This window comes from Misgurnus anguillicaudatus, chromosome 10 (genome assembly GCF_027580225.2).
Source record: "Misgurnus anguillicaudatus chromosome 10, ASM2758022v2, whole genome shotgun sequence".
NCBI classification, from domain to species: Eukaryota; Metazoa; Chordata; class Actinopteri; order Cypriniformes; family Cobitidae; genus Misgurnus; species Misgurnus anguillicaudatus.
In genome coordinates, this window is record NC_073346.2 from 36,156,001 (window position 1) to 36,175,540 (window position 19,540).

Sequence of the window (19,540 nt, forward strand, 5' to 3'; positions counted from 1 at the left end):
ATGGCTCTAAGAACATTTAATATTTATTTTATTTGAATTTTGTATGTGCATTTATAAGGAAAAGAAACATTATAGATGTGTCAATTCTAAAACTTGCACTTACTGTCAAGTAATGCATTAAAATAATATGTTAAATTGTTTTTTGATAACTACCTAGAAGGTAGGTTAGCTTTATTAAGTGCAAAAAATATCCAGAGACGTTTTTACATGTCCATTTACAACCCTAGGATTTGCCTTCTGAAATAAGTGGCCTAGTATTATTCTTATTTAAAAGAGTCATGAATAACGTTGAGCTCTGCTCTGATAGTGATAGGAGAAACGAATCTTTTCGAAGCTTCGAATCAATTGAACCAATTGATTCAGTTTTTCGAAGCATTCGAAACACCATACACGCTGGCGACCCCTGCTGGTCAAAATAGTGTACCATATAAAAGCAGCAAGATCTGTCCAAACATTTTACACTTTTTACAAAATAATAGCAAGATTGTTCTAAAAATATGTTTTTAAGAAAAACAAATTATTAAATTTAATTAAGACATAATTAAAAGTGTATTTTGTGTTAGTTTTAGTTATTTACAGCAAACAAATCATTAAAACGAATTCCCTTTTTAATTATGCACATTCTTGTCATTAAATCTGTCTACAAACAAAAAGTAGACAAAATGGTAGTGTTATTAATCAGAAGGATGAATGAATTATGAACTTTTATAATAAAACTGACCCGAGTTCACCTACACTGGTCATTTGTGATCAGCTCACCCTAGTAGTGAATTGTGGGATTTTTGAAACGTTTCGAAACAGTTATGACGTAATAAAGCCTCGTTTGCTAAAATCAAGTGACTTTGGCCAGTTTGAAACAAGCTCCGAACTAATGATTCGAAACAAAAGATTCGTAATGGTTCGAAGACTCATGAAGCGTGCTTCGAAATCGCCCATCACTAGCTCTGATTGGCTGTTTCTTAGAGCAGCTCTTTTCAGTAGACCATATGTTTGAGGCTTTAGATAAAGATATGTCATTTGATAAATAATCAATTGTTTGCAGATTATTAATGGCCGTTTCTGAGTGGTAAGTTTGTGTTTTTTAGTATGAACCTGCAAAACATAACTGTAATGTCAATAGTAGAACTTCAGCCTAAAGCGCTAACTCTGTTTTTAGCATTGTAACAACTTAATTTAATGTTGGGGGCGTACATCTCGACTGTAAAGTCACAGTCGGTGTTATATGTTAAGATTGGACTGTTTTCCAGCGGTCTTTTGCTTGCACGAGGTTTACAAAGGAGGAAAATTTCGTATTTGAGGCTCACAATATGTCCCTGCTGAAAAAAACAACAAAACCATTACAGAAAATTCTAATGGTTTCCATTAAAATACCAATAGGAACCATTAGCTTTTACAAATAAAACCACTACACTGTAGTGTGTTCCATTAGAGACAATACATAGAACCAATAGCTACATACCATTAGAGACCAACAAAACCCAACACACAATAGTGTGTTTTGGGCCATATTCCATTAAAACCAATACAATTCCCAATAAAACCATTAGAATTTTCTGTAATGGTTTTATTGTTTTTTTTTAACAGAAGTCATTACTATAAACTCCTATTATGCATCTACGTCCAGGTTTTACATTCTACGTTACCTTTAACTATGGAAAAAATAAATAAAAAATGCTTTAACCGAGACTTTGCTTGGGAATTTGAACCACTAAATATTGACATCTGAGATTTTTGTATAGTTAAAAACGTAACTTTTCATAAAGTTGGCATTTGCATAGAGTTAGAGTTAATTTTTTGCCATAATTGTGATACTTAGTTGTTATCCTCCTTATAATATTATATGTGCTAAAATAAGCTTAATTTAATTTTGCAATATAAATTTAATCACATTTAATTAGTAATAACCAAGTAAACTTTTATTTGCTTGGGGTGAAAATGGGACATGTTTGTGACAGGGTTCGTGAGATTCCCCTGAACAGATGTTATGCATTATTACTTTACTAGTACAGTATTAGTTAATATACAAACTGTTTAATAGTCCATTTGTATGTAGGACTAAAACTATCAGAGAATAAAAACAGACAAATAAGGCTGTAATTTCACCACCAGAGGGCAGCATAATACCAGTGCGTGCAGTTCAATGACGGTTCATGCTGGTTTGTATCTCATCATTTTGTAAAAAACGATTCCTGGTTACATAATGGCACATACAGTAAGTTGCAATTTGAAATCTATGTGTGTATTTAGCAAAACATTTTTAACAAAACATTGGAAGCATTTTACAGAGGACCAGGACATCAAAGGGTGGTTTCCTGGACAGGGATTAGACTAGTCCTAGACTAAAACAAATGTAAGCACTGTCCAAACTGAAAACAACTTGCACTGACATATCTTAAAATATATCCGTGCACTTTGTTTTGCCTCAAAATGCACACCAGTAATGTTTTTAGTAAGGCATGTTTGTTAAAACTAGTTATATTTCCTAATTAAATTAAGGCCTAGTCCTGGCCTAAGCTAATTCCTGTCCGGTAAACCACCCCCAAATATTTGTCTTGTAGTTATTTTGTTAAATTATTTTATATTATCAATATCAAGTCACAACAACATGTTTTTGTTACTTTTAGTCATCAACTTTTTTATAAGTCATAGCCAGTATAACTTATTTATTCCTTATTTATGCCCCCATTTTTATTTTTAAGTAGAAGTGGGCATACCCCATGCCATCTTATAAAGATTACCTGCGTATACCCTGCACTACACCACTGGTTATAGCAAATCATCTAGATTTGAAATGTTAAGTTGAAATGACCTAAAGAATTTAAGGTAGCAAAAAAAGGCGTTTTTCAGTATGATCTGGTTATAAAATAGGCCTATTAGTTGCTAAAATGTATAATTAAATGTAAACCATTGCCCCATGTAACCCTTTCCCTAAAATGCCATACATCATTCAAATAAAACATCTACCAATATGCATTAGTTTCCTTGTAAGAAGTTTTACATTATTAATTCTTTTCACAGTAAGCAGCATTACAGAAAATGCATGTTTCTACAAAAAAGGGATTAAAAAAATTATAAATTGATGTATATGATGTATTTAAGCTAAAACAGTGAGCCTGCTGAGATGTGTAGATGGTTAAGTATTAGTGATGATGAAAAATTGCTTCTGTTTAGTGGAAGAGTATTCGACCGGACAGAACTGTTCTTCATCGCTGAAGTCGACCAAAGGTAAAATAGGTTTGCCTCGAGTTCATTCATGCAGAGCAGATGACTCGGGTCACAAAGCCAGTGAGGAATCCGAACAACTGGTGTCGTCGTTTGACTGGAAAAACAGCAACATGATCATTTTATGGCTCTGTCCATTAGAGAGAGCCCTAGGGCGATCACATAGAGGTCAAACTGATGGGTGTTTAACGTTCACTGTCTCAATAGGGCACGGATGTCCCTTAAAGCGTGATTTGTGTACTAGATTTCCAGGTGTGGCCGTGCCTGAACGATGCATGTTTGTGATACAAGCCAGAACAGGAAGACCATTACACAGGTGGGGCTGGGAGGGTATATGGCCGAGCGCTTTGCATCGGCAATGCCGACGTATCCCGTCCGGGGTCACGAGGCCTGGCAGGATGGCATGTTTTTAGTGGGAACGGGTCTGGTAGTGCGTCAGAGCCTGGAGAGTGATGGTGCCAGGCCTGGCTGGGACCCTGGACAGTGCGTTGTTCCCGCCAGCGTTTGATTTACAGGCCTGTGCTGGATCTGGACTCCCTGACACAGCTGACCTCTCTAGGTTGAGGGTCAATAGGTTAGAGATGGGAGCACCAAATGGTCGTCTAAAAAAACTTCTATAGGGACGGGCCGTCTCTATGGAATAGTCATCTGTACCATTCCTCCGTCTGATGCACTGTTTGTGTACTGTGGGGGGTGATGCGTTTACCATTTGCTGGGAAATGGTCGAGTTTAAATGAGCAAAAATAAAGATTCGTCATAAATGCATTTGTGTGCATTATAGGGTAAGTTCACACCGAAATTAAAATTTGATCATAAATCGCTTACCGCTGTGTTGTTCTAAACCACCAAGTCTTTGATTGTCTTAAGAACACATTTAGATATTTTTGATGAAAACCGGGAGGCTATGTGCCACCAGTAGTTCAATAATAATATTATGAACGGACGAGAACACTTTTGTGCAAAACAAAACGAAGAATTTTATTCAACAATTTGTTCTCCTTGATCGTTCATGAGCAGACTACGACACATGCTGCTGACGTAGCTGCCAGCGTACAAACATCGAATACGCTGGCAACTAATTTGTGCTTTTATACTGGCTGTTTAAGTATTTTTTGCAATGTTTGCATAATGGCTTAAAGGGACACTGCACTTTTTTTGAAAATAGGCTCATTTTCCAGCTCCCCTAGAGTTAAACATTTGATTTTTACCATTTTGGAATCCATTCAGCTGATCTCCAGGTCTGACAGTACCACTTTTAGCATAGCTTAGCATAATTAATTGAATCTGGTTAGACCTCAAAAATGACCAAAGAGTTTTGATATGTGCCCGAAAATAGCTATTGAAAGTTACCAAGGGACTTTTTTCAGGCGCTGCGTAATATCATTGAGCCTGCTGCAGCCATGTTACGGCAGCAAAGTCCTTGATTATTACGCAAGAATGAGAGTATAGACCACTTTCGTGTTTACAAACAGAGATGATGTTTTTTGTGGGCGGAGCCTAACTGGTTGCAGAAAGTGATACCTCCGCAGTAGCTGTGAGAAGTGTTTTAGCATTAAACCGTGATTTTTATGGATCCGTTGTTCTGTCGAAGTCTGATTCCACTGTGTTTCCCTTTAGTGCAATGTTTCTTATAGCGTTTTAATCACGTTACGTTTATTTTTTAGATAAATAAAAAGTTTAAATGGCTTGGCTACTGATATGCATGTTTGTAATGTTTACGTATTGTTCTTTTTTGCTAAATCAATTATTTTGACAGTCTGAATCGCTAAAGTACATATAAAGCAATACTATCATGTATTCTATATAAAAACGTTTATTAAATATTTCATCATTTTCCTGTTTTCTATTATTTCTTCAATTTATAGCCTATGTGTGTGTTCTAAAACTATTATAAAAGTATTATATTTACACACAAATTAAAAGGGCCTGTTTATATATAAATAACACTTTACATCGTGTGTGTGCTATATTTATATATTTATTAAGAATGTAAACATCATAATTTTAGAAAAACAGGAAGAAGACATGCGCTGAGATATAAGGAAATAAGAAGAAATAATAGAAAACGAAAAAAAGATTAAATATATATTTTTGATATTATTGCTTTTTCAGTATAAAAAAAACATTTTCTAGTTATCTTGCTCGTTTCACTCGTGTCTAATGCATTTCCACTGTTTTTTTGCAACCACATTGCGCGCGCAGCTTGCAGTCACGTAACTGTGACGTCTACTCGAAATTGGTCTATAGTCCTAAACATATCTGCCTAGAAAATCGCAACTTTTAATTTTCCTGTCAGTCTTAGTACACGATGTAACTACAGAAGAGTCAAGTTTTAAATAGGAAAAATATTGAAACTCTTCGGTCATTTTTGAGCGCGATGCTAATGGTCTAATCAGATTCAATGGATTATGCTAAGCTATGCTAAAAGTTGGAGCTGAAAAAATGAGCCTATTTAAAAAAAAGTGGAATGTCCCTTTAAATAAAAAAAAGGAAAAAAACCCAATAAAACGCTGGCAACTGCATCAGCAGGTCACGTCAGCAGCATGTGCCATAGTCTGGTCATGAACACACACTTAAAGACCAAGAAGGAGAACAAATTGTTGAATAAAATCATACATTTTCTTTTCTTTGTGCAAAAGACGTTGCTTCATAATATTATTATTGAACAACTGATGGCACATGGACCTTTTTGGCAATGTCTTTCCTTCTTTTATGGAAAAAGAATTGTGAAAATCAAACTGCAGTCTATGGGACAGTCACAAGCCTATTGGTTTTCATCAAAAATATCTAAAAATCTGAGGGAAGGCCGAAGGACTTTGTGGTTTAAGGGGAAGTGATTTATGATGGAATTGTGATTTTGGGGTAAACTTACCCTTATAATATTCGGATAAGGTGATGTCATAGATTTTTATTAATTAAAGGTGCAGTGTGTAAATTTTAGCGGCATCGAGTGGTGAGGTTGTAAATTGCAACGAACGGCTCAGTCCACTGCTCACCCCTCGCTTTTGAGAAACATAGAGAAACATGTTATCGTCGGAGACAACTTAGTAAAAACAAGTTTGTCCATTAAGGGCTTTTGTAGAAACATGGTGGCAAAAAATGGCGACTTCCATTTAAGGGGACCCTCTGTGTATATAGATAAAAAACGTCTCATTCTAAGGTAATAAACACATAATGGTTTATTATGAAAGGTCTTTATACAGCCCTAATAATATAGTTTTGTATTTTATTTTGCATTTCTGTCAAAAGATCCTTCTAAAAATTACACACTGCACCTTTAAATAAATGGCATAAATAGTTTTAGCATACTCGATTGTTACAGATTTTGCCCATTCCCTTGATTTTATTTTCTAACATAAAACACAAAATCAGACGTCTACAAGATGTATGGCTGCTTTTTTATGTATACATTGGAAGTAGATTTATGCCAAGCTTCAAATAGAGTCATGTTAATATCATTAATGCTCTCTGCATGTGCAATATACATTCAAAAGTTGTCACTGGCCAGTACCCTTTTATAAAAAAGGGGGACCATTTTGGTACAGATATTTTCCTTTGAGGTACCAGTGTGCACCTTCAAGGTACTTTTTTGAAAAGGTGACAACTTTTGTACTTTTTTCTAAGAGTGTATGTTGTGCTATATATTTCATGTGTAGTTTAATGATATTGTGTGGACATACATTTCATTTTGTTTTTTACAGAAGAAAGAAAATAACGAGGTTGGAACAACATGGGGTGAGTAAATGACAAAACTACACTCTTAAAAATTAAGGGGCTTAAAAGTTTTTCACAATGATGCCACAGAAGAACCATTTTTTGTTTCTCAAAGAACCATCCAATCAAAGGTTTTTCACCTTTTTTGAATCAGAAAGGATGTTCTTCTGAGGTTCTTTATGAAACCATATAGCTAAAAATGGTTCTTCTATATGGCATTGTGAAGCACCCTTATTTTTTGTAGTGCATTTAAATTTAAGGAAAGAGGATGTTGCATTATTCAATCACAGTCATGTATTTTTGTTTTATGTCAAACAGGCTGCATTGTTTTCAGACTCCAGTTGAACAATGCATTCGGACGGGATTTAATCTGCACCGATTGTTTATCCATTTCGGAGGCAATTAGATTTAAGGTGAGAGTAATAGCTCATTAAGGCTTTTTAATTTGGAGGATTTTTTTGTCCGGCTGCTCGGCATACGAATGACACTAGTGAATGAGAGGAAAAACAAAGCCGAAATGGGCAGGACAATATCCTTGTGTGGGAGAATTAGTTACACTCAGTAGTCCAAGTATTCAAAGCAAAGAGGAGATCAGCAGGGATTAAGACAAAGTCCACACAGGTGGGTGATGGGAGTCACATGACAGCACATTACATCGTTTGAGACATTAAAGAGTAAGACGGGATGACATTTGAGTGTTATTTAATGACATGGCTCATGGTGAAATCGGATCTGAACCCACGCTAATAAAAACACAAGAAGACTTGTAAATCTTTTCGTAAAATTTCGTTAAAATTCGATAGGGCTTTGAAAGCTGATACGATGCTTTAAAACTCATACAAAATGGGCAATGTTTCGCATTTAAGTTCACATTTTGATTTAAATTCATAAACATATTTTTTTTTGTTTGTTGTTGAGCACTGATTCCTTTTGATAAATGTCCCGCTATGATGCCACGATGGTTGCTAGGGCTTTTTGTGTGGTTGCTAGGATATTATAAATGATTGATAGGCTGTTTCCAGGTGGTATGTTTTTCTTTAACCCATTTTATCTCCTTCCAAGCAAAAATGATAGATGTGATCGCTTTGGATCAAACTACACAATTTGTGGTATCATTTATGACTGTACCAGCAAGCAATTTTGCTTTAAAAGACGTCTAATAGCCGTCCAAACACAGCCCAAACGTCTAGGCTTAAATAAGGCAAAATTTGGGCTGTCAGTCAAAATGTCATAGATGTCTAACCATAGCCTAAAAAATAAATGAAATAATAAATTATTAAAACCAAACACATTGTTATCACTGTTCACTTTGCTTACCTGATTGAATATCATACATCTCAAAATTTATTTTGGCTAGAAGTGGTTACTCATAGCCGGATTATATTGTGTCTGGGTGATTCTCACGAAACCATTGAAACACCACGGCACTAATGATTTTAGCTTTAAAATGTGTAATATAGTAACATTAAAAAGCATCAGAATTAACACAATACTGTGTTCTACCTTGCACAATGTGTGATTTTAACATAAGAATTTATAATTGTAAATTTTATCTCATTTTCTGCTGAAATTCTCATTATCGCAATGTGTCCGGCTGCGTTATGTTGTAATGTAATCAAATGAACACAAAAATATAAGAAAAAAAATAAATGGATGTTTTGCTAGACTACTTTAGATGACAGAAAAATATTTACTGAATATTGATGTATAATAATAATAATGAAGAAAAATTAGGAAAATGATGTGTCCATGCCTGATGTTCTCATCCTCCGCAACACTTTTTGAGAACAGTTTAAGCACACATACAGAATTTTAATAAAGTTTGATTTTGAGTGACCAAGCACATGGACCAGTTACTTCAAGATGGCTACCAGGTCAGATCATTTTTTTAGTGTTAATTTGAAATATCGTCTTGTCAGAATGCTTACACGGCATTTTGATTATCATTACCGCAACAGATGCTTATTAAATGTTAATTTAATTAATAGAAGCATAATAGTTTGATTTTAAATGCATGTGCATAATCTCCAAATTATGTTCTTTCAGGTTTGTCATGTCATTTTGAAAATATGTCCGTGTTGATGTTTTCTGACTGTTGCGGTAATGAGATATTTTAGGACAAATTTTTTAAATTGTGTTACAAAAAGTGTTAAATGAAAAGTAAAATTTTTTAATTAATGTTCCCATTTACTCTAGACTTTGTTTTTCAATGTCTGGTGGGAAAAAAAGTACATTTAAGCAATTTTTACATTTTCATGCCATTTTTAAATCCAAGTTTTCGTGAGAATCACCCGTCTATAGTTAACCTAGATGGTGAAATGAAGGCTTTTGCTTGCTGGGTAGTCTTTACAGCATGAGGTTACTTATTAGTGATTTGTACTAAACTCTAAACATGTGCATTTGCAAAGTCGTTCAGCTGTATTATGCATGTGCCACTTGGTTGAAACATTGTAAAGAAATAAGGTCTATATTTATTAGTTCATTAAGTCAGAACTGTCCGTGTTATATCAAGAGACATCTAATTGAACTTAAGGTCAAAGAAGCACATCTCTGTAGAATAGCCTTTAAATACCACCATTTTACCAAAATCCCGTCATACAAGCACACTTTATAAGAGCACAAAAGCTGAGCGATGACCCCTATTTGAATAAAAAGCACATAAAGCAGAACTGGAAAAAAAATTCTGTATGTTAATGATGGTCTCTTTAATTCCCCTCATTAACTTTGACCCTACAGATCTAAGGATAATGCTCTTCCCCTCGAAATCTCTAATTGTGTGGACGCGGGACTCGGAGGTCACGAACAGAAAACAGGAGACAGAATGGAGGGTTAAGCCGAGATGCGTGGCCTCGTGAAAAGCGGCTCGGACAAAAACGTGATCTATTGTTGTTGTGTCAACCCGGCGTGATATATTCTATCCTACACGCATGGACAAAACGGATCTGTGATTATACAAGCGGCGGCGTTCTCCCGGGCCGTGTCCGCTAAAGGAGTTTTGGACACCAGGCCATTTGACCTCTGAGTCTTCTGGTCTTTGTTCCCGCTGCCCTCTATTCCTCACCCTGATCTGAACCCGTCACTCTCAAAATAAAAAGCCGGCTCTCCGGTTTATTTTCATTAGAGCTTTAAAACGAGGCCTCTGAGTGCATAAAGCGCCGAATGAAAGAAAGACCTAATGCGGTGATTAGAGGTTAAATAAAACATTCGAGCAAACAAACCTTGAGGTTGGCCGAAGGTTTACTGCATCTCCTCTCTACCCTTTAAGTTTAACACCCGATCTGCTTCTCTGTGATAGCAGCTGAAGGATGTTGAGATTGTCAAAGCATTCAGCGGGTTTGTAGAGGTAAATTAAGAAGTGAAACGCACACACACACCTCCTGTTTCTTTTTCTTCATTAGTGTAGTTTGGGTAGAAAATGCTCTCTGGTTTCAGCCCTGAGGTAGTTCACGCCATACTCGATGCTTGAGTCCTGTATTAGGTCTCACATTTTGTCAGAACAAGGATTCCTTTACCAGTCTCAATTTTTTATGTCGCAGCCGTAAAAAAAATCCTTATTATCATTACACTTTGTAGTTATAAAAAATTTCTACTGACTACATAAAGGTAAGAAAGAAATGGTCCTGTCAACAACCTTTGACCTAAAAAGGTCACTGCTAAACGAAAAATGTGACCCTAGACTACAAAACAAATCATAAGTCGCACGGGTATATTTAGCAATAGCCTATACATTGCATTTGGCAAAATTAAAGATCATGTTCCATAAAGATATTTAGTAAATTTCCTAGTAATATGCGTTGCTAAAGTTTTCATTTGGCGACTTTTGCAATATTTAGATTTTTTTGCACCCCAACATTATTTAGAGTTTCAAGTTAGTTGAGTATACCGGCCAAATATTGCCCTATCATAACAAACCATACATCAACTGAAAGCGTATTTATCCAGCTTTCAGATGATGTATAAATCTCAATTTAAAAAAATGGACCCTTATGTTTTGTGGTCAGGGGTCACAAATGGTTCTTCTATGCAATTGCAGCAAAGAGCCCTTTTAGGACCTTTATTATTAAGAGTGCATGTTAAAAGTGTAGCTTCCAAAAAATGCTGCGTTAGCTCGTTTGGTTGTAATTTATCCTATGTTGAGTTGTTTCAACTCAAAATGCTGTGTTGTTTTAAAGGTGCCAAATAATGCATTGAAATAGTATGTTAAATTGTTCTTTCATATTTACATACAAGGTATGTAACTTTATTCAAGTGCAAAATCGATTCAACATTTTTACATGTCCCTAGAATTTGTCCTTTGAATGAAATTGTCTATTTTTGCTCTATTTTGAAGAGTCATGAATAATAATGTTGAGCTCTGCTTTGCTCTGTGGCTCATGTCAGTAGCTCACATTTGTAAACATTTTATAATAGAATGTTTAATTTAATAATGGGATCATACATCTTGACTGTCTTACTGTGGATTCACACCAGCAGCGTTTGAGGCGTCAAATTCGCGTCTTCTGCATCTAGTTTGCCGCTTGAACATTTTAAGTTTACTCACTGCTTTCGTGCATGAAATTCTAGTCATCGAGGCATTCACGGGGAAAATCGCGTCATGGGAGGGGCTTTTGCGACTCTGCTCGCATCCTGTAATCACGTCACTACTAGAGCAAGTTCCTGGTTGGCTAACGTGGTGTTTTTCACTTCAAATTTTTAAACTCGCGCGTTTGCTGCAGCAACACTCAATTCGCAGCATTCGCGCGAACTAGACGTACGAATGATGCAGAATCGCATCTACCGCGGCACGCTAAACGCCTCATTCGCGCTGTGAGACCTCCAGACGCGCGTCAACGCGTCTTCACATTGACCTAACATTGAAATCATGAACGCAGCATTATGTTGAGATTGGCCTGTTTTCCAGCAGTCTTGTACGTGCACGAGGTTTACATACAAATGAGGAAACAAACGTGTTTGATGCTCACGATATGTCATTACTATCTAAAGCGCTCTTATTATTCATCTATGCTTAAGTAAATACATAAGGAATAATTGACGGCGGGCCATTGAATTATAAGAAAATAATGCAAACCCAAGGTAGTAATGCAGCACGACGTGAAGCCGCAGGAGTGCATTATTTTCAAATCATTTAAAAGGACCGGAGTCAATTATTCCTCTTATACCACGGTTACCACAAACATTGCTCTGGTGCCCATTTTTAAGACATTTAACAAGTTTATTTTTGCGGTTTACAGAAAAATCATCAACACCCATGGAACATTTCTAAGCCAATTAGAATACAGCATTTAACAGCCCCGTGGTATAAAGTTTTTTATTCTAGGCCACCTTTAACCCATTTTCTTCATATTTAACCCAATAGCATGGGTTTGTCCCTTTTTGACCCATTGCTGGATTGAATATAACCCAGGATTTTTTTGTTTAACCTTAAGTAGCCTATTAAAATCTGCATTTGTCTTCAACAGTGGGTCCAGGGTGGTATGACTAGGGGCTCCTCCAAATATTGTTTGAATTAAATAAAAATAAAATCAGGCATCAAACAAAAAATCCATTAATAGGCTTTTAATAGAAATGCTAAAATACTTGATTGAAGTGGAGGCTTCCATATAAAATGATATAAAACCATTAAAATGTATTAAGACTGGGACGATTTATTGTGAAAATGCGCGTTTTCTGAATGAATAAATTTGAATGAATTACGGTGAAATGCCGCCACATCCAAAAGCCAGAGGGCGCTCTCGTGCAGAAACTCCATTTGTGCCAAAGAAGAAGAACCATTACAAACGCTATACCAGAAAATGTCTATAAGCATATTTACATCGCTGTTCTTTAAATTGTTTCGGGTATTTTCATGATAATAAAGAATATTTTGAATGATTGTGTTTGACGAGTGTTGCTTTTTTTGTAAATGACTCAGATTGATAATGATTTTAGATTGATAAAATCCTACTGATCAAAGACCCGTAGTACAGCTGCGCATGAAACACAGAATCAGAGTCTTGCGATTCGATTTCAGACCCAGAAACACAATGCATCGTTATAGCCCTAAAATCTACTAAATTAATTTTATATTTATCTGTGTACAAATACCAATAACCAAGTAGGCAAATACTGGGGGTCCTTGCTCCTCCTATCTATACATTAAAGGGGCCCTGAAAAAGCTTAAAGACCTTTTGTTCCAACTTATTTGTGGCAGAAAGATCTCAGTTTGTGTTTTTTTTTTTTGCATAGACAGTGAAATATTTGGTTTTTCTGTTTCTCTTGTGTTTTACTGTGCATGCTGCCTTTCTCTGAACTTTACAACATCACTGCAAAGGTTCTTGACCGTTTATAAAATAGACAAACAGCTCGCAAGCATTCAGGGCTCTTTGTTTGAACTCGTTTGACCAGAAAATATCTTGCACTTACCAGCAGAAATGCATCTTCTTCTCTTAGACCAGCTCTAAGTGCATGTGAACACTACTGTTTGACAGCCTGCAGTCATGTTTGTGCTTTCATACCTGATTCTCAGCAGGCAGATCTATGAACAATTGAATTATTTCATCCAGGTCAGTGAGGAGGGTGAGACGACTGCAGATGTTCTTCGCAATGGGCTTTAGTCAGTGTGAACACCATATTTAATGAAAAGACAGTTCAATAGATTGTAGTTGTTTAAGGATACACTATTAAAAATAAAATATGTCTTTGCAACAAAATGAAGAAAAGTGAGTAAGCGATGCTATATTTTGCTATAAGCCATGTGTTATGTTTGCAATCTATGTTGATTAAATATTAAATTAAAGTATTTTAAATCTGTCTTCTGACTATAGGGTGTTTACTCTGACATTGTATTAGTCCGGTTTTCAGTAGCGAAATGTAAAAGCATTAGTGTTCGCTGACAACAAGAAACATATGTGAGCGTGGCCTACAGAATTTCATCTCGCTCTTTTAAGTGGCTTGCTCCGGGGCGACCGAGTAGGTCAAGAGAATTGACACGAGGTGAAGAGGTTCACAAAAGCGTGAGGAGAAGGTCAACCGTAAAAAATCCCTCGGCTTTGGTGTGGAAAAGGGTAGGACACTAAGACAGGAGACACGGAGACCAGAGCAGAGCGAACAGTTTTGTCAATGTTCCCTGTCGACCCTCAGTCAAAACTGCTCACCCCTGTCGCACCCCTGCTTAGTAGCGGCAGCAGTGGGCAGCTTTCTTGCACCCTCTTTGTTTTCGTGCCAAATATGAGTGAACCGCGAGCCCACACAACAGGAAGCGTCGAAACAGTAGGAAGATCATAACCTTGCGTCAAATGCTGCTTGTCTGTGAAACTTTCTTTGGATGTTTTTATTAGTGAATGGTTGCAATAGTTTTATTAGTTGCACAACACTTAAAATAAAATAATAAGTGCATCTCTTAAAATAATAAGTGCATCATTAATTTGACCACAATATTTCAGAGAGTAAAAAGCTTCTTATTTTGGGGATGAGGTCCTGGAATGAGTCAGGATGCTCAGACAAACAGATATCGCAGTCCGATTGCACAGGAATTTAAAAATTATACAAGGTGGCTAATATGTATGAATCCATACAAAGTAAATAGTACAAAAAAGTAATAATAGCTGATGGTACTATTATGTACGAATGAGACATAATACAAATTCATACAAATAGGCCACATCTTAGGCCCTGTTTATACTTAGTATAAAGATTCATTTTGGTCGATCAGATCACACGTGTACAAAAGAGACAGGTCCATTCACACATGGTATTTTAATAATTTTTTTGTCCACTTTCTGTCCTGATTACTTCAAGAGGATTGTCTGTGGGCGAGTCGTTAAAAAACGAGTTGCAAAAATGACAGATTTAAGTTAAAGCTTACTAATATTATGTCAGAGTACCGTTACTTGTGTTGTTAGTAAACATGCTGCACAACGTTTTGTTTTTTGGGATTGTTGAGGGCAAAAATCTTGCGCACGTTTTCTTAAAAAATGCGATGAAATATGCAGGATATTTATGCAATTTTATGCAATTGTATTAATTTCACGATGAAATTGCGTGAACTTGCCTAAATTGCGTGAACTTGCAAAAACTGTGTAAACTTGCAAAACTGTCTGCAGCTTTTGCAACTTTTCATTGATGTTCATGTCGCATAATTACATCACTTCCTAACATTCCCATGACAACAGGGGACATGGCGGCGCACGTGTAAAGTAAATGCAAAATTTTTCAACTTTCTGTGACTTTTTTGCGAAAATGCGGGGATTATGAAATAATGCAAGCCTTGTATATTTTGCGAACAGAAATTTATGCGGACAAAATGCGGCCCCTGCATAAATATGCGGACTTTGGCTGATTATGCATTGAATCATGTGATCGGATAATCGCGTTTTTCTGGAGGAACTGGTATATGTAGAGACTTCCTCGGATATTTAAGAGGAATTGATACAATAAGCTTGCGCAACTTTCACACATTCGCCAAATTGAAACAAGAATTAAAGATTCGGAGAGCAGCTGCTTTATCAATGACAGCCTAAAGGCTGTGCCGAATACTATGGGTTAGCGTTACCGTGGGTTCACACCAGCTGCTTTTGAGGCGTCAAATTCGCATCTGCCGTGTCTAGTTTGCCGCTTGAACATTTTGAATTTACTCGCTTTATTCGCGCTTGAAATTCTAGTCTTCGAGACATTCACATTTCACAATTCGCATCATGGGAGGCGCTTCTGCAACTCCACTCGCATCCTGTAATCACGTCACTACTAGAGCAAGCTCCTAATTGGTTAATGTGGCGCGTTTTTCCGCCAAATTTTTCAATATGTGCATTTGCTGCATCAACGCTCAATTTGCGCGAACTAGACCGTGCTAAAAGCCTAATTCGTGCACGAGACCTCAGGACGCGCGTCAACGCGTGTTCACTTTGACTTGACTTAACATTGAAATCACTCGCGCTTGACGCCTTTACCGTGGCTGGTGTGAACGCAGCATTAGACAGATGGAAAACATTGCGCTTGTATATTACACATTAGATCAATAGGCGTTTGGTTTTTGTGATTGCTCTAAAACATTTGATTATGCTACGAAAACAATCCGGTCGAATGTGTTTTCGATAACACCTCTGAATGTGGTGGAAAGTGGATGAGTTCAAAATGTTTTACACCCCTTTACACCTGTATTTAGCGTCTTCCACTTGTGATCCGTTCCACCAAAGTGCATCTTAATAGCAGGTGTGAACAGCCCCTCAGAGTAGTGATGAATTACCTCGAGATTGTGTTGGATATCGTCAGTGTTTACACTTCAAGAGAGTCAACACACGAATAGCTTTTATCTTTATTGAATAATTACAAGTAAAAGTTAGCAAAACTGTCACCCAAAACGATGACAGTATCATTTACTGTAAAGAGCTGTCACATCAGACCGCAAAGTGAGAGTCTGCGCTTTTAGGAGGTGTGGAAAGGGGAGGGGACGTGAAAGGAGGTAAAAGAGAAAGGTGGTGGGTTTCCTTCAGCTCCTCCTTTTTGTCAGGAGTAAGAGGATGAAACCTGTCATTAGGAAGGTTAAATGAAGAAAGGCCTCAATGGGGAGGCCATTGTGTAGGAGCAGTGAGGAGGGTTAACTCCTTAGTGCCTCAAATAACATGGCCCGCAGCTTTGTTAGGGACTGAAAAGGGCAGAGGGGGGCCCAACGGAGGGCCCGGGTGCAGGAGAAAAGCCCTGTGGGCCGGGCCACAGTGGGGGTTGACGGGGGGACAGGGACCTTCAGGGACTTTTTTTATCTCTTGTTTTTCTTTCTTTCGTAGCAGCTCATCCAGAACTCGCGGGTTTAGAAGCTCCCCGAGATGGTTCATTCTCCCGAGATTCCGTTCCCTTGTGTTAAAAAATGCTTGCCAAATGAATGCATAGCTCGGCATTTAAGCCTTCCTTCAATGCATGGCTTAGAGATTTACTCGTCCCAGTGTTAAGTTTGGGGTCAGAAATCTGTTAGATTGAAAAGTTTCGTCATAATGACGCACTTCAGCTGATCGGTCAAAGCTCGGAAAATCGGATCGAGCTAACAAATAGTTTATGTGATTGACTAGCTTTCTTAGGCAGTAACTTGAGCCTTTGGGTAATGTTAGCGTCAAAATTTTTATTAATTTTTACTATGGATATTTTATTTTTGTAGCTATTGTTCCAATGCACTTCATTGTACCATAAGCTAGATTGTTTTAACCCATGGTTGCATCAACTATGGACATTTTTTATGTTAATTCAACCAAATAGTTGGGTTTATATTTTACCCAGCTATGGGCTGAAACAATCCATAATTTTTAAAGGGCATATATTTGGGGAATCGTAACTTAAAAGTCTAGCTTTATTTATAAATAGTCTCAAAATTTGCTTATTTACTTTATTTAAATATTATAAAATGTGTAAAACTATATTGAGAATACAAAAATTTTATTGGTACCTTAAGGTATAAGAATAAAACTAATCGTAATATTTAATGAAAAGCCTGCAGAGAGCGAGAGGCCGCAAAGTGAATTACATTACACAGAGTTTTACTATGTTTTCAGTAATAGGTGGGATGCCATTGATTCTAGGGATGCATAACGATTAATCACGATTAATCTATAACAGAATAAAAGTTTTTACATCATATATGTGTGTGTGTGAACTGTGTATAATAACTTTGTATAGATAAATGCACACACATGCATGCATATATTTAAGAAATGTTTACATGTACATTTGTATATATTTATGTATAAGTTATATTATATTATATATAAACATAAATACTTAATATATAAATATATTTTTTTCCTTAAAATTATACATGCATGTGTGCATATTTATATATACATAATTATTATACATTTATATATAATTTATATATACAATTATTATAGACAATTCACACTCATATATGATTTTATATAATTTTAGCTTTTATTCTGCTATAGATTAATCGCGATTAATCGTAATGCATCCCTAATTGGTTTCAATAATTTATATAGATATAACTTTTGTTTAATTGCTCTTAATAAGCATTTTAAACTCAGTTTTATCACTGATGTTGTTATAGATGGACCCATCTTATAAAATAAACACCTTTAGCTTCTTCTTATTGAGAGGTAAAGTTTCTATCATCTTAATCTTATAGACGGTTTCAGCAGTAACAACATAAATAAACGGCTTTCGTGGTCAACACGTAACTTGCGGTAAACTCCACTAAGAATAAATAACAACAAAGTACTTAAAACATAGTTTATTTATATAACAAGCAAAATAAACACGTAGATTATCTACGAAACCAAAACATTTGTTATTTTCGACGAGGTATTTGTTCAAGAGTTCAGTTTAGCAACTAGTCAGACCATTAAAAAAAATCCCTGAAACCAGAAGAAAAGTTCGGAAAAATTATTCATTTAATTTATTCAATTTTTTAAAGGTAACTCAATTTATTTAAGCTACATTTAAACAAACAAACAAAACAATTTGAAAAATAAAAGAAAATAAAAAACTTTTGTTTAAATGAAGCTTAAAGAAATTGATTGCAACCACTTACCTTAAACAATTGAGTAAATTGAATGAATAATTTTTTCAGTGCAGATGCATATCGCGTCACCGCACGTGCATTTGATGAAACAGTTTATACTTTTTTACACTTTAGGAGATATTTGAAGAGTTTTGTTGCAAAACGAGACAACCACCGTTTTTTTAATTGTTCAGAAATCTCGTTTTTTGGTTGTGCATTCCAATTAATTTCAATTCAACTGCAGTTGGTTTGTTTTGATTTAAACCTTCATAACTTAAAAAATACAGCTAAGTAGCACCATAAAACAAAATAATAACATGATAACATGATAATAAACATGTTTTGACAAAAAATGGATTTATCTCGTTTTGCAACGAAACTCTTCATTTCTAGAAAGTTGGTTTGACTCGTACTTTAATTTCCGTTCTGTTCTTTAAACTGTTTTACACAAAAATAACTTTAATTAATGTTTTAAACAGATTTCACATTTATACGAAAAAGTGAAAGTTGGATTAACTTAAAAAATTACTTCAATTGATAAAACCTAACTAAAATTTTCTCACTTTGCTCAAAAAGTTGAAAAAGCTTATTTTTTAAGTGTTACCAATTAAAGTCATTTTTTAAGTTGATCCAACTTTCACATTTTTACAGTGCATCCAAAGCAACTTACAAATGAGAGCGCAATTAACATTTGATACAAGATTTCAACTGGAGCACATGAAAAGTAGTTTTTTGTTTTACTACGGTAATCTGGTCGTTGCAATCTAAGGTCACCCTTGCTTCACCTCCCTCTGTACCTGCATGCCTTATAAACCTATTTGGCCAATTAGTGACTCCATTGACTGGCGTTCATTCAATGCAAGTGCAATCAGCGCCTCGGTGGCTCAATAAAAGCTCAGTTTAGCTTGATCAGGATTTGCTCCTACAGAGAGCAGAAGCTGAGGTCATCAAAACCCCATTTAAAGCATCATGCAGTGCCAGCATTATCATCGGGCGGAATAAAGACGGCCGAGTCCTGCGATGCTTCAGTGTTTCTAGTTAACGGCAACCTTTGTGACTGGTAGATGAATTACCAAGAGACAAATTGAGGATCAAGTGGATGTTCAACGTAGCTGGTTAATGAAT

At 36.1% G+C, this 19,540-nt stretch overlaps 1 long non-coding RNA gene across 1 annotated transcript; it reads left to right on the top strand.

Moving 5' to 3' along the window:
- LOC141367299 (uncharacterized) lies at positions 1-7,760 on the top strand. The gene is made up of 4 exons (XR_012371629.1): positions 1-1,066; positions 3,172-3,225; positions 6,924-6,957; positions 7,255-7,760. It is a non-coding gene; the product is annotated as an uncharacterized lncRNA (long non-coding RNA).
- The last annotated feature ends 11,780 nt before the right edge of the window (positions 7,761-19,540 follow it).